Below are 12,033 nucleotides of genomic sequence, written 5' to 3'. Positions count from 1 at the left end.
ATACGTATTTTGGAAATGTTGAGTCGGATTAGTCTAGAATCGATTAATTTTATGGAAGAAAATCTTTCAAACAGCCATAGTCCGTAAACTTGATACGTGTCGGGTTGTGATTGGAAGGATTCGTAAGAAATTGGATTCCTAAAGAATGGAACGTATCTATATCTTATAGGGGGGTCGACTGTATTTACAGTACATGCATTTGTAAATTTAGATTACTTTTTTTCTGTACTGTATTAAAAACTAAAATTTATTTGTTTGTAAGCTTAAAATAGATCCTTATTAACCATACATTATTAAAAATGCATTAATAAATAAAATACAGAACCGCAATTGCCAATTTATGGTTTAGCCTAGTGACAAGTAGATTTGGAGACAAGTAAATTCGACTTAAGTCATTCTCCTGGAACCAATTACTGACGTAAAGTGAGGTATACATGTACTATGTTATTTTTAAGTGTTAAATTATAACCACTGTATGTATATATATATTTGTATATATATTTATGTTGAAGCAAATTCTTTGTTGGAAGTAATTTATATAATACTAATTGTAATGAAAATAATGTTCTGTAACAAAATTGAAATTCTATCATTATATTTTCAGGAAAATAAATATAATGTGCATTTATTTTTTTTTTTATTTCTAGCATTACTGAGTATTTTATAAATGTTTCACAGGTCCATAAGATATTCAGTAATACATACTCCTGTGAACCAAGGGGGTAGAGCATCGAGCTCGACCCTACTTACTGGCTTTTCTGTCAGAAGATGGCTTTTTGTAAATGTGTTGGAGGGCTAAAAGTGAGTGGGGAGGTTGATGGGCAAGCCAATAGGTTCCAAATAATTATACAGGTTAAATAAGAATAACACATTTAATAAACTATAAAATTATACAAAGTAAATACAAAAGCAAATGGCTACAAAAATAGAAATAGTCAAAAATTTTAAGTTGCGACAATGATTACTCTGTTCTAGCGACAAGAACAGAGTAATCATTGTTGCGACTTAAAATTTTTGACTATTTCTATTTTTGTCACTAGACCTTCATCTGTTCAATATTCTCTAAGTTAAATTAACCTTAAACTAGCTTATAACTAAGAGAGAGACCCAAGAGAGAGCTTACAAAAATCTATAATATCTCTTGGTTACCAGTCTTGATATAGGCCGTTGGTAAAAACATTCCTGGGATCGGTGGAGTTGACCATTGGCGATTATGGTGAGGTGGTGACGGACAGAATGGTGATATGGGTCTGTTGATGTCCGCCTGGAGGACTGTGTCCAAGCCCTTTTTATACCCATTTTTGAGAGAGCTGACTAATGCTACAGATGATGCAACCTGTCCTAAGTTTGATTTGTGTCCAGGTTTTGTTTATGTTAATTGTCAGAAATGAAACATTTCTTTAAATTTATTACCTCTTTCTATCCATTATGATTATTCATTATTGTATAAAATGATGTTGTGATGATGATGGTGTAAAATGTTCCTGTTTACACGGTCTAAAACAACACAGTACACACTTCCTTTCTAACAATAACAACACAATTACACTTTAATGTCTCCAAATCAGCGAGTGACTCTCTGGCTCTCCACAATCAAGAAACACTCCGGCACCCGACAATTATTGATAATTACAACACTGGTTCCTGACCAGCCACACAGCTACTCACTCTGGTTAGCTTCCCAGTCAGTACTGACTCCACACACAACACTGACTCAACCCACACCTAAAGGGAAGCGCACAAATTTTCCCTCTCTAGGCGAGACAATCTCACCCTGAATTCTTGGGGATACTATTACCTCACCCACCTGACACATGTGACAAAGCTGTGGACTGTCCATCAACACTTGCTGACATCCACACACCTGACACATGTCTGACACATGTTACAATTGAACTTAACATTCATTCTACCTCATAAAATTGATAACAATTGTCAAATAACTGAATTAATTGCTGGAGGGGACTAAGGTCAGAGTGTGTCTTGCAACCTTAGTAATAATTGTTCATTTGGTGGGTCATTTGATCGGTTTTATCAACATTAAAATCGGATGAAATAGGAAGTGTGTGAGTTGGTTTGGTTTGGACTCCACTTGTAGGTGACCTTTTTGTTCTTCCCGAGGGGAGAACTTTATCTGTGGTCCGAAATGTCTTTGAAAGTTTAAAAGGTCACTTCTTGAAGTGACATAGAAAATTGAAGAGTTGAAAGGTCTAATTTTGACCTACCAGAAAGTGGAAACTGGAGGAAGAAGGGAAATAATGATGAGAGAAAAAAATATTGAAGCTTTAAAATTCACAAAAGAGCTTAAATCCTCACACCCCAATTGGGAAACAATAATATACACTAAAATGACTACAGTACTCATATGTACTCAAATACCAAACTCATTCAAATTTCAGTTCAGATATGGATGTTAAGGGCAGCCTGGTAAATTAGGATCAGTTCTTTAACATACTGTACTCTGTTTTCAGATTGGTCATTTAAACTTTAAAAAGGAAAACAAAAATAATTAATGTATACAAAATCTTGGAAAAATAAAAAAATAATTATTAGTTTTGTATTAAATTTAATAGCATGCACAAATATAATAATAGAAAATCTTACAAATTACAGTTACAGAAGATTTCTTCAATAATTTCTAATTTTATAAGAATTTTTAAAACAGGTGTTTTGTCTCATTTTTATCTGAGGAACATGAATTGATTTATTGAAATAACAGAAATTAACAAAAAATTAAAAATTATGTTTTTATTTTGTTTACTATATCTATGTCATTGCTATATGTTATAATTTATAATTTTTTTGTATTGCAAACATTTGTTTTATTTTTGTTTACTTATTCAAATAAAATTCAGAAAATTTTTTATCTCACATTTTACTTAAAATATGATAAAAGTCTTATAATAATTTATAATATTTTTTATTAGTTATTGAAAGGACTAGTGCAAGTAAACAGTAAATGACAATAAACCATAGACAACAAGATTTTACATACTGATAAGGAGAGATGTAATTGTAAACATTTTTCTAATTGATTCTTGAAATCAAATAAAAATACTGTATAAATTAAAGATGTCTTGATTTCACATTAGGTAAAGATTTTAGATTTTTAGTTTTGTCATCCATTGTATCATTTGGCCTTTATTCAAACAGTACTAAATTGATAAAACTGTTTTGATTCAAAGATTGAATGATACATTTGAGCATAACACTAAAAAGCTTCAAAAATATTTATACAACATTAAAGTAAGACATATCTAACTTATTGAAAGTATTTTATTTTATTTGTTTTTGAAAATATGTTGGACTTCTAAGATTATTCAAACTGATGTAATCAGATTCAAGATTGCTTTCACAAATTCAATAATAATTATGGAAAGAAGAATCTGTTTAATAAAAATTTTCTCGTTTCTTCTGATTCTATGTCACGACTTGGTGCATTTATAGACACTTGGCAAATAATTCCATCACCTACATTTACTTCTTACAGAAACGCGTTTCGNATTTTATCTTTATTGGACATATTATTGGTCATCATTATTGCCTTTTAGGAGAGTAATTTTGTGCCATTTCTGTAAGTTAAAAATACAATAACTAATCCATCTGTTGTCAGATGTCAACAGTTAGTGGCACATTGTTCTTAAGTAGCTTTTTGTTAAACTGATATCTTTTACCATGGAACTTTGCACTATTATAAATGAGAAGCAAGAAAAACTATCTTACAGCCTATCTTAAACTTTTAAGATAGTTGTATCAGAAGAAACAAGAAAAAGAAGACACGGTTTCGACAAATAACTAAAACAAAAATTTTCTCATCAAATATCTCTATTTCTTATAAAATGGCAGAAATGATTTTAGATGAAATTAAATATAATCTGGAATAAGTTAAACCAGTCTAGTTATCTAATTGAAGATGAGAAATGTGATATGGAAAAATAGCTATTCTATAAAAATCTAATTGCAAGAGTTAAGGAACTATTTAGTTCCTTAATTATTGAAATTAGATTGCTTGTTGTCAATGACATGATGACAATGAGCAAAATACATTTTATAATATCATCTCCAAGACTGAAGAATCCCCATAATGTGCTTTGCTGATTAATGAGGTAACCATAATATATCTTTGAACAGTTAATCAGCAGTTTGATTATCTATGCTCATACAGACTTGAATATGCTTTCCATGTGCATTTGTGGAAAAAGCATGAGAATGTACATCATTATATTAATATAGTAACTAGTTATTGACGTATTCCTTACAGACAAAAAAAAAATTAATTTTTAAAGAAATCTATATAGATAGTGACAAATATGAGGAGACAATCTCACCCTGAATTCTTGGGGATACTATTACCTCACCCACCTGACACATGTGACAAAGCTGTGGACCACCACTTGCTGACATCCACACACCTGACACATGTCTGACACATGTTACAATTGAACTTAACATTCATTCTACCTCATAAAATTGATAACAATTGTCANACTTGAATATGCTTTCCATGTGCATTTGTGGAAAAAGCATGAGAATGTACATCATTATATTAATATAGTAACTAGTTATTGACGTATTCCTTACAGACAAAAAAAAATTAATTTTTAAAGAAATCTATATAGATAGTGACAAATATGAGAGAAAGAAATATAGACTGATGTCATCTTCAGTGTTTGCCAAACATTTACATGCATTCATATGCGTGTTGGACTGGTTGCATACCACTTTTATGTAAATTTAAAATAGTTTTATCCCTATCTCAAAGACCCATTTATACTACATTTTTTGATGGATATTACATAAATGTAATGGTGCATATTCTCATTTTGGGAACTCGTTTGATTACATATGTACTTGTTCAATGATTATAGTTATCAGATTTGTGAACAAAGAACAGATGCCATACAGAAGCATTTGTTATATATATATATCCAAGTGTCTAAACAAAACAGAAATATGTCAATGGATCACTAGATACTTGATTAATATATTCTGCTCCATTATACAGAAACTTGGGTCCAGGAAATCAGCTTTTATTATGCTTGCTTCTTAAAGTTCTTGGATCTTACCTAGTTATTACATGTCAGTAATTTTGCAGTGTTAGAATTAACATATGAAAATCTTTGTTCTCATTTATTTATTTTTTTGTTACATTAAAAATAGTAGTCATATGGTTTTTATTTTTTTTGTTCATAATGATATTTTTTGCTACCATTATACAAGATGTCCCATAAGTCTAGAACCATAGGAGTTATATTTGGCTATATTTGTTCGGAGTAAGCATAAGACTGCTTGAGAGAATGAATCACATAGGAACATGCAACAAAGATAGATATACAGACTTTATTAATTCTGGAGGTTATGCATTTCAGACAATATGTTCCTTGTCTGCCCTCTTTATTTTACATCAGTCTGGTTATAAAACTATTACCAAATTTAAGTTATAGTTTAAAATATGCATAAAGTTATAACAAACACAATAGTACCTGGATGGCAGAAGTTACATGTGTGTTATAACCATAACACACACATAACTTTTTTTGCATGATATTTAGATCTGGAATTTTTGTAGGATAATGCAGAACATTCATATTGTTGGTCTGAAATATTGGACAACTTATCTTTATATATTGATACATTGTTATGCTGCCATATCAATTATTATTATTTTATTTATTTATTTTTTTTGGTTACCAAACTGCTACTTGATCCATGAGAGAGATTTTTTGAAGGTCCTTCATATAAACACTGCTGTTATATTGATACGTCTGATTGACAACCTTAATATTGAGATTTTCTATTGAATTGTACCTGTAAATCATATTTCCTTCATGCTGCTAATGCTTTAAATATTGATGTCGTTTGGATGCAATGCAATCATGTTTCAGTGCTATGAGTGTAAGGAGTAAGGGCCATCCAGAGAAAATCTAAAAAGAAATTATATTAAAATTTGTGTATCCTTGGAGAGATGGTATTGGGTAAACTCCAGATGCTTCTCTTTGTATCTTTGAGTCAGAAGCAGTTTCTTCATTATTTTGCACTAGCTAAAATCCTCATATTGCAGAATTTATAGAGAATAAGCAGATATTATAGCAATTACATTTAGATGCAAAAATTCCTGGAGATGATGACTCTTAATGAACTGATTTCTGTCTGATTATTGCCTCAGATTATTCATGGTGGTAAGGCTTTCTTGTTTTTAGAAGAGATGAATTGTGCAAAAGCTATAAATTATAAAACTGCATATGAACTGAATTATTTCAGGAAAATAATGTTATCTAGTGACAAAAACAGGAACAAGGACAACTGAATGATGTAACAGAAAATAGTGAATTTATCTTATCTTTACTAGAATTAATACAGCAATAAGGCTGTTGAATATTCAGTGTAAAATCATTAATGAGTGTTTATTCAATTTTAGATATTGCTATAAGATATGAAATATTTAAATGCACAATCCAGAGTATTTAAATCTGATGTTTGATACTTAGAATATGAAAGAACAAACCTCTAACTAATCAACCACATACATTACAATTCTCATTTTATCTTTATTGGACATATTATTGGTCATCATTATTGCCTTTTAGGAGAGTAATTTTGTGCCATTTCTGTAAGTTAAAAATACAATAACTAATCCATCTGTTGTCAGATGTCAACAGTTAGTGGCACATTGTTCTTAAGTAGCTTTTTGTTAAACTGGTATCTTTTACCATGGAACTTTGCACTAATATAAATGAGAAGCAAGAAAAACTATCTTACAGCCTATCTTAAACTTTTAAGATAGTTGTAAAAGCTGGTTTAGTAAGAAAAGTTGCACATTGGGAATACTCCTGTTGATTTCTATAACAATTGTCTCATACTGAAATTTTTTAGGGCAGAAGGTTGCAGTTTCTTTTTTGTTTAGCTGTTGCAATTATGGATATATTGATAAGGTGTGTTTTTGCATAGGTAACCAAATGCTAATTATTCTGCTGTATTTTACATCCTCACTTCCAGTTTGTTGTTTTTCAAAGAAAACTTTGTTTATTCATTGGATTGTTGATAATGCCATTTGCTGTGAGTTTCTTTGACCAAGAAGGCATAACAACTTTACAAGTTATTTCTGTTAATGATGACAACTGGAAGATAAGAGGAAAAAAAGCACTACAGAAGAAATCATTTTGGTTAAACAAGAACTGGTTATCACAAGAAAACATGCTTGTAGTCTTTCTGGAAATGCCTATTATTTCCTCCATTTTGTAGACTATGGTAATTGTTGTAGAAAGACTTCATTTATGAGTATATTTCTGTAGAATACATTCTGTTGCAAAAAAGTCAAGCCACTCTATTTCCACAAATACAATAATGTTTTAGAACTTGATAATGTAGCTCAGTAAAGTTATTTTTCCAATGGTAGAAGGACTTCTGGTCATTCATTTTATAAGAATCTTACAGAAATATCTGGAAATTTTGAAAAACTTTCAGAAACTTCATAAATATCTTGACCAATCCATTTATTAGTTGCATTTGAATTTTGGTCATATAACCATATCTTATGTGGACTACTTTAAGTGCTGTCCAATATTATGCCCAGAAGTGTAGTTTACACTTTTTGCCTTAGCTAATACATACTATCTGGAAAAAAAATCAGATTTTGATAACAGAAGATAAATCTATTCTCAGATAGAAGAGATGATGATAATATGTAGAGAAAATATACAGTTATAGTATTTTGTTGAATAGATGTTGGAACATTAATATTTTTATTCTTTTACCACTATTGCAGATCTTAGGCTAAAATTTTAAAATTTTTGTTTTTTTTAATAATTTTAAAACTGAAAATGTTGAAAATACTGTTTTTTGATGAATAAAACTAAAATTTAAACATATAAAATTATTTTTTGAAATTTATTAAATCGGTAATACAGGGGGCGTGCCTAACTGGTGAACGTGTTGGTGACTTTTCTGTTGAACCTTTGCAAATAAGTTGGTTATGGAAATCGATAATACTTATTTTCATTTGTTTTAATATTATTTACTGGACAACATAATTTTTTTCCTAGTGACTAATAGATAATTTTCCTAATACTGTAATGTTTTTGAAAATGAATTATAAGTTGAGAAATTTTTTTTCAGATCAACTAATAATAGGTAGATCATAAAATATTTAAATATATAGTTGAATTTAAATATAGACCCTCTTAGTGTCATTTTCATAAAGTACCAATGAATACTTGTGAGTAGAATAATAGGAAACATCTCCTGTGAATTACTAAAAGTATTATTCTTTTGCATTTTAAATAACATTGTTATCATAAAATCACTTGCCTTTCAAACCCTCAAACTTGTATATAGACTTCATTACTATATATAATCTTCATATTTGAGGAATTTCAGTTTAGTATCATACTTGATTTAGAGCCACTTCAGAGAAGATTAAATGGCGATAAATCAAAGTTTGACTTTATTACGTTATTATTTAATATTAAATTAAAAAATAATATTTCTATAAAACTAATACTTGAAAAAAAATTTCTTGCTTCATTTTAAATGAAGTAGGTTGAAAGAGTAATTCATTTGTATTGTTAATTACACTGTATGTTATAATTATACCATAAACAAATTTATGTTATCTGAATATAAATTCATTAAAAGAAATTTAATTTATAATTATTGAATTTAAATCAAAAGAAATTTAAATTACAATAAGATGAAAGTTGGAAATTATATAAGGTAGAATTCATGTTACTATTTAAAAAGTCAGAAGCTAATTTAAAATACTTAGTTTAGATACCATGAACATTGAAATGGAAATTACCACATTATAATTTGGTGATAAATATTTTAATGACTGAAATGTTTTAATTTATAATAACATCTGGTAATAAATTTAATAACTACAGAAATAAATATAGAAAAGTAAAACAGTCACATTGTTATTAACTTACATTTCCATTTCAGTAATTTGTTATGGGAATGTTAATCAATAATCAATATTTGGTTGGTGTTACTACAATAATGATCAATAAACTAAAAGTTTTCATAGTTTAACATCAATATCCAATGAGATAGAGAAAATATTAACACAGGAAATCCTCGGTAATTTGAACTTGGATAGTCCAAAATCACATTAGTTTGTAACTGTACTGTTTGTCCTGGCCAGAGATATAGAGGTTTACATGTTAACGAATTCAGTTAGTTTGAAATATGGCTACTTCAAAATTCAAAGTGAAAATTCTGTCTGAATTGTGATATGCATATGTTAACTTGTATGTTTAGATTGAAGTCTTTGTGGCTTTATAGTATAATAGAATAACAGACCACGAATAACTCTAATCTGGTCAAAATGGCTTTGTTTTTACAATAACATGTTTTTGGGTGAGCTATGACTTGCTTTAACCTTCATCTTAGCTCATAAAATTTGGCTGGCTTTCAAGGTTGCAAGATTGGGCTACAAGTAGCAGATTGAAATATTTGTAGGGCTCTATGCTACTAGATTTGGGTGAATTACTACTCTTTCGGCTACATTTTCAAAATTTTGCTTTACTTTTTATAAAACTTATCTGGCAACCTGTGAGTTCTCACTAGATACATGCTGTTTACCTTCAGTATTAGAACAGTATATGATATTATTTTGCTAAAACTGGATGACATCCATCATTCAATCAAAAAGTATGTAACGAGTGGGAAGAAAGTGAACATTTTTTGCTTGTCAAGGTGATTTTTGTGAAGATGGCATCAGGAAAATGCTCCAAGAGAGGCTACAATGAAATCTCGATTGCAAAAAAACTAGAAATTCTCCAGGAGGTGGACAAGAATGAATGCTTGAAAAGTGAGGTTGCAAGAGCTTTCAATATTCCTTTCTCAACCCTATTGACATGGTTAAAAAACTGTGACAAACTTGAACATTTGGCTGAATCTGGTGCTGAAATTGGCAAATGAAAATGTCTGCGGACTGCTAAATATGAGGAATTAGAAGAGATTCTCTTCCAATGGTTTTGCAATGTACGCACAGAAAATATTCCCTTGTCAGGACCTCTGATCAAAGAAAAGGCAGTTATGTTGGCATCACGCATGGGAATTAATGACTTCAAGTGTTCCAATGGATGGTTGTGCTGATTTCAAGCCCGTCACAATATTATATATCTGAATACCTGTGGCAAATCTGCATCAGTAAACACTGATGCTGCTGAATCATGGCTACAAACTGTTCATCCAGTACTGCAAGAATATGCTGAACATGACATTTTTAACTTAGATGAGACTGGTATGTTCTACAATTTGATGCCATGGAAAACTTTATCACTGAAAAGCAAAACCTGCAATAATGGTACACAGTAAGGAGCGAATTCCAGCCATGCTGTGTTGCAATGCAAATGGCGCAGAGAAATTTCCACCTGTAATAATTGACAAATTTGCCAACCCTTGTTGCATGAGGCAGGCAGTTTTACAAGAGCAACTGCAGTTATCTTGCCTATATGAGTCAAATAAAAACTCTTGTATGACTGCAAAGATATTTTGAGACTGGCTACTACATTTTTAAAATAAAATGACAACACAAAAAAGAAATGTCCTGTTGCTGATGGATCAAGTGTCATCCCATAACATTGACGGTCTAAATCTTCCCAATGTGCAAGTGATATTTTTATCAGCAAACACCACCAGCATTATCCAACCTTTAGATCAAGGTATAATTTCACAACTGAAAGCTGTGTGCAGAAAGCATTTGTTGCAGTACATACTTGGAGAGATTTCTCAAAGTGTACCTGCTGAAGAAATCAGAAAATGGAACGTCTTGGATGCCCTGTGGAACGTTGTAGCCTCCTGGCAATAAATTCCAGCCAAAAGCATCAGAAACTGTTTTGCAAAAGTAGGGTTTGTTCAACAGTGTGCAGATGCTGATGATGCAGAAAATAGCCAGCAAAATAAAGAAATTGAAGTGCCACCTGAATGGGAAGCCTTAATGGAAAACATCAATTATGTTGTGAACTTTCAAGATTATGTGAATGTGGATAATGATATCGCAACAACCTATGCCATCAACTTTGATGAAACAATACCAAACCTGGATGCAGCTACAATACCAGCACAAATGCTAGATGTTTGCAGCAGTGATGATGAAGACAATGAAGCACCACCTCAATCCTGTCAGTCACAAGGAAATTTTTGCAGCCCTGTCCACAATTCACATGATGCTTGAAGATAATGCTGTGAGTATTAGTGAGGATATTTGTCTTGCCCTTGAGAAGCTGTATGCCTTTGCACATAAACAATACAAACTAACAGTGAAGCAGTCCACACTTTACAAATTCTTTCGTCTAGTGAGGAAGATGTCACTACGTGCTTAATGAAAAGATGGAATAATGTTTTCGATCTGCACAGGAGATCTTCATCAGGCCAGTGAATTCTAAAATGGAATGTGTAAAAGGAACATGTGATGTTTTTTCAAAAAACTTTTAAAAATGTTATATGTTTGTTTCTTACATTCTATTTTAGAATTCTCCGACCTGATGAAGAAAAGATGAACGCCATGGTAAGTCTGCACCATTCCTTGCCACCTGGTGGCGGCGTTGGAAGAATACATAACACGAATAAGGCGATTTAAATAGAGGAACCGGAGAGGTGGTGTGTCAGAGAGAGAGCCATTATTGTGCTAAATTCTCCATATAAACACTTTCAGAAGAAGTCTGCACCATGGCAAAACATTTTCTTTGTAGTATTTGTGTTTAGTTAAATTATTTTTACTCAAATGAATTTGAATATTTTTGATTCATTCCTTTATTATCTCTGCTCTAAATAAGTACTCTGTTTTTCTGAAAGAGCCAGACTAATTGATCAGAGTATATATTTTCCTTTTTTGAACAAGGGGCTGAAGTAGCTAGATCGCACACTTTTTAGTTTGACAAACTTTTCTGGAGAGGTGAAATTGAAGTGCAAAAGCTGTAGAATAAAGATATGTAGACGTAGAATTTTATCACTCCCCACTTTTCCTTTTATTAAATATTTGTATTTTTAAAAATTAATGTTTTTATGCAAATAAATATTAATGTAAGT

General features: G+C 30.9%; 1 protein-coding gene and 1 pseudogene across 1 annotated transcript in view; both read left to right on the top strand.

The window, feature by feature from the left end:
- Nucleotides 1–12,033, top strand: part of LOC111628935 (afadin-like) — a 111,721-nt gene that overhangs the window by 10,400 nt on the left and 89,288 nt on the right. The gene's annotated exons all lie outside the window — the stretch shown is intronic.
- On the top strand, nucleotides 4,523–10,697 carry LOC111628936 (annotated as a pseudogene).

The sequence above is a fragment of the Centruroides sculpturatus genome, unplaced genomic scaffold, assembly GCF_000671375.1.
Source record: "Centruroides sculpturatus isolate CEXI.00-Female unplaced genomic scaffold, Cexi_2.0 scaffold611, whole genome shotgun sequence".
Taxonomy (NCBI): domain Eukaryota; kingdom Metazoa; phylum Arthropoda; class Arachnida; order Scorpiones; family Buthidae; genus Centruroides; species Centruroides sculpturatus.
The sequence above is the reverse complement of the archived record's forward strand: the minus strand, read 5'-3'. Positions and strand labels throughout refer to the sequence as shown.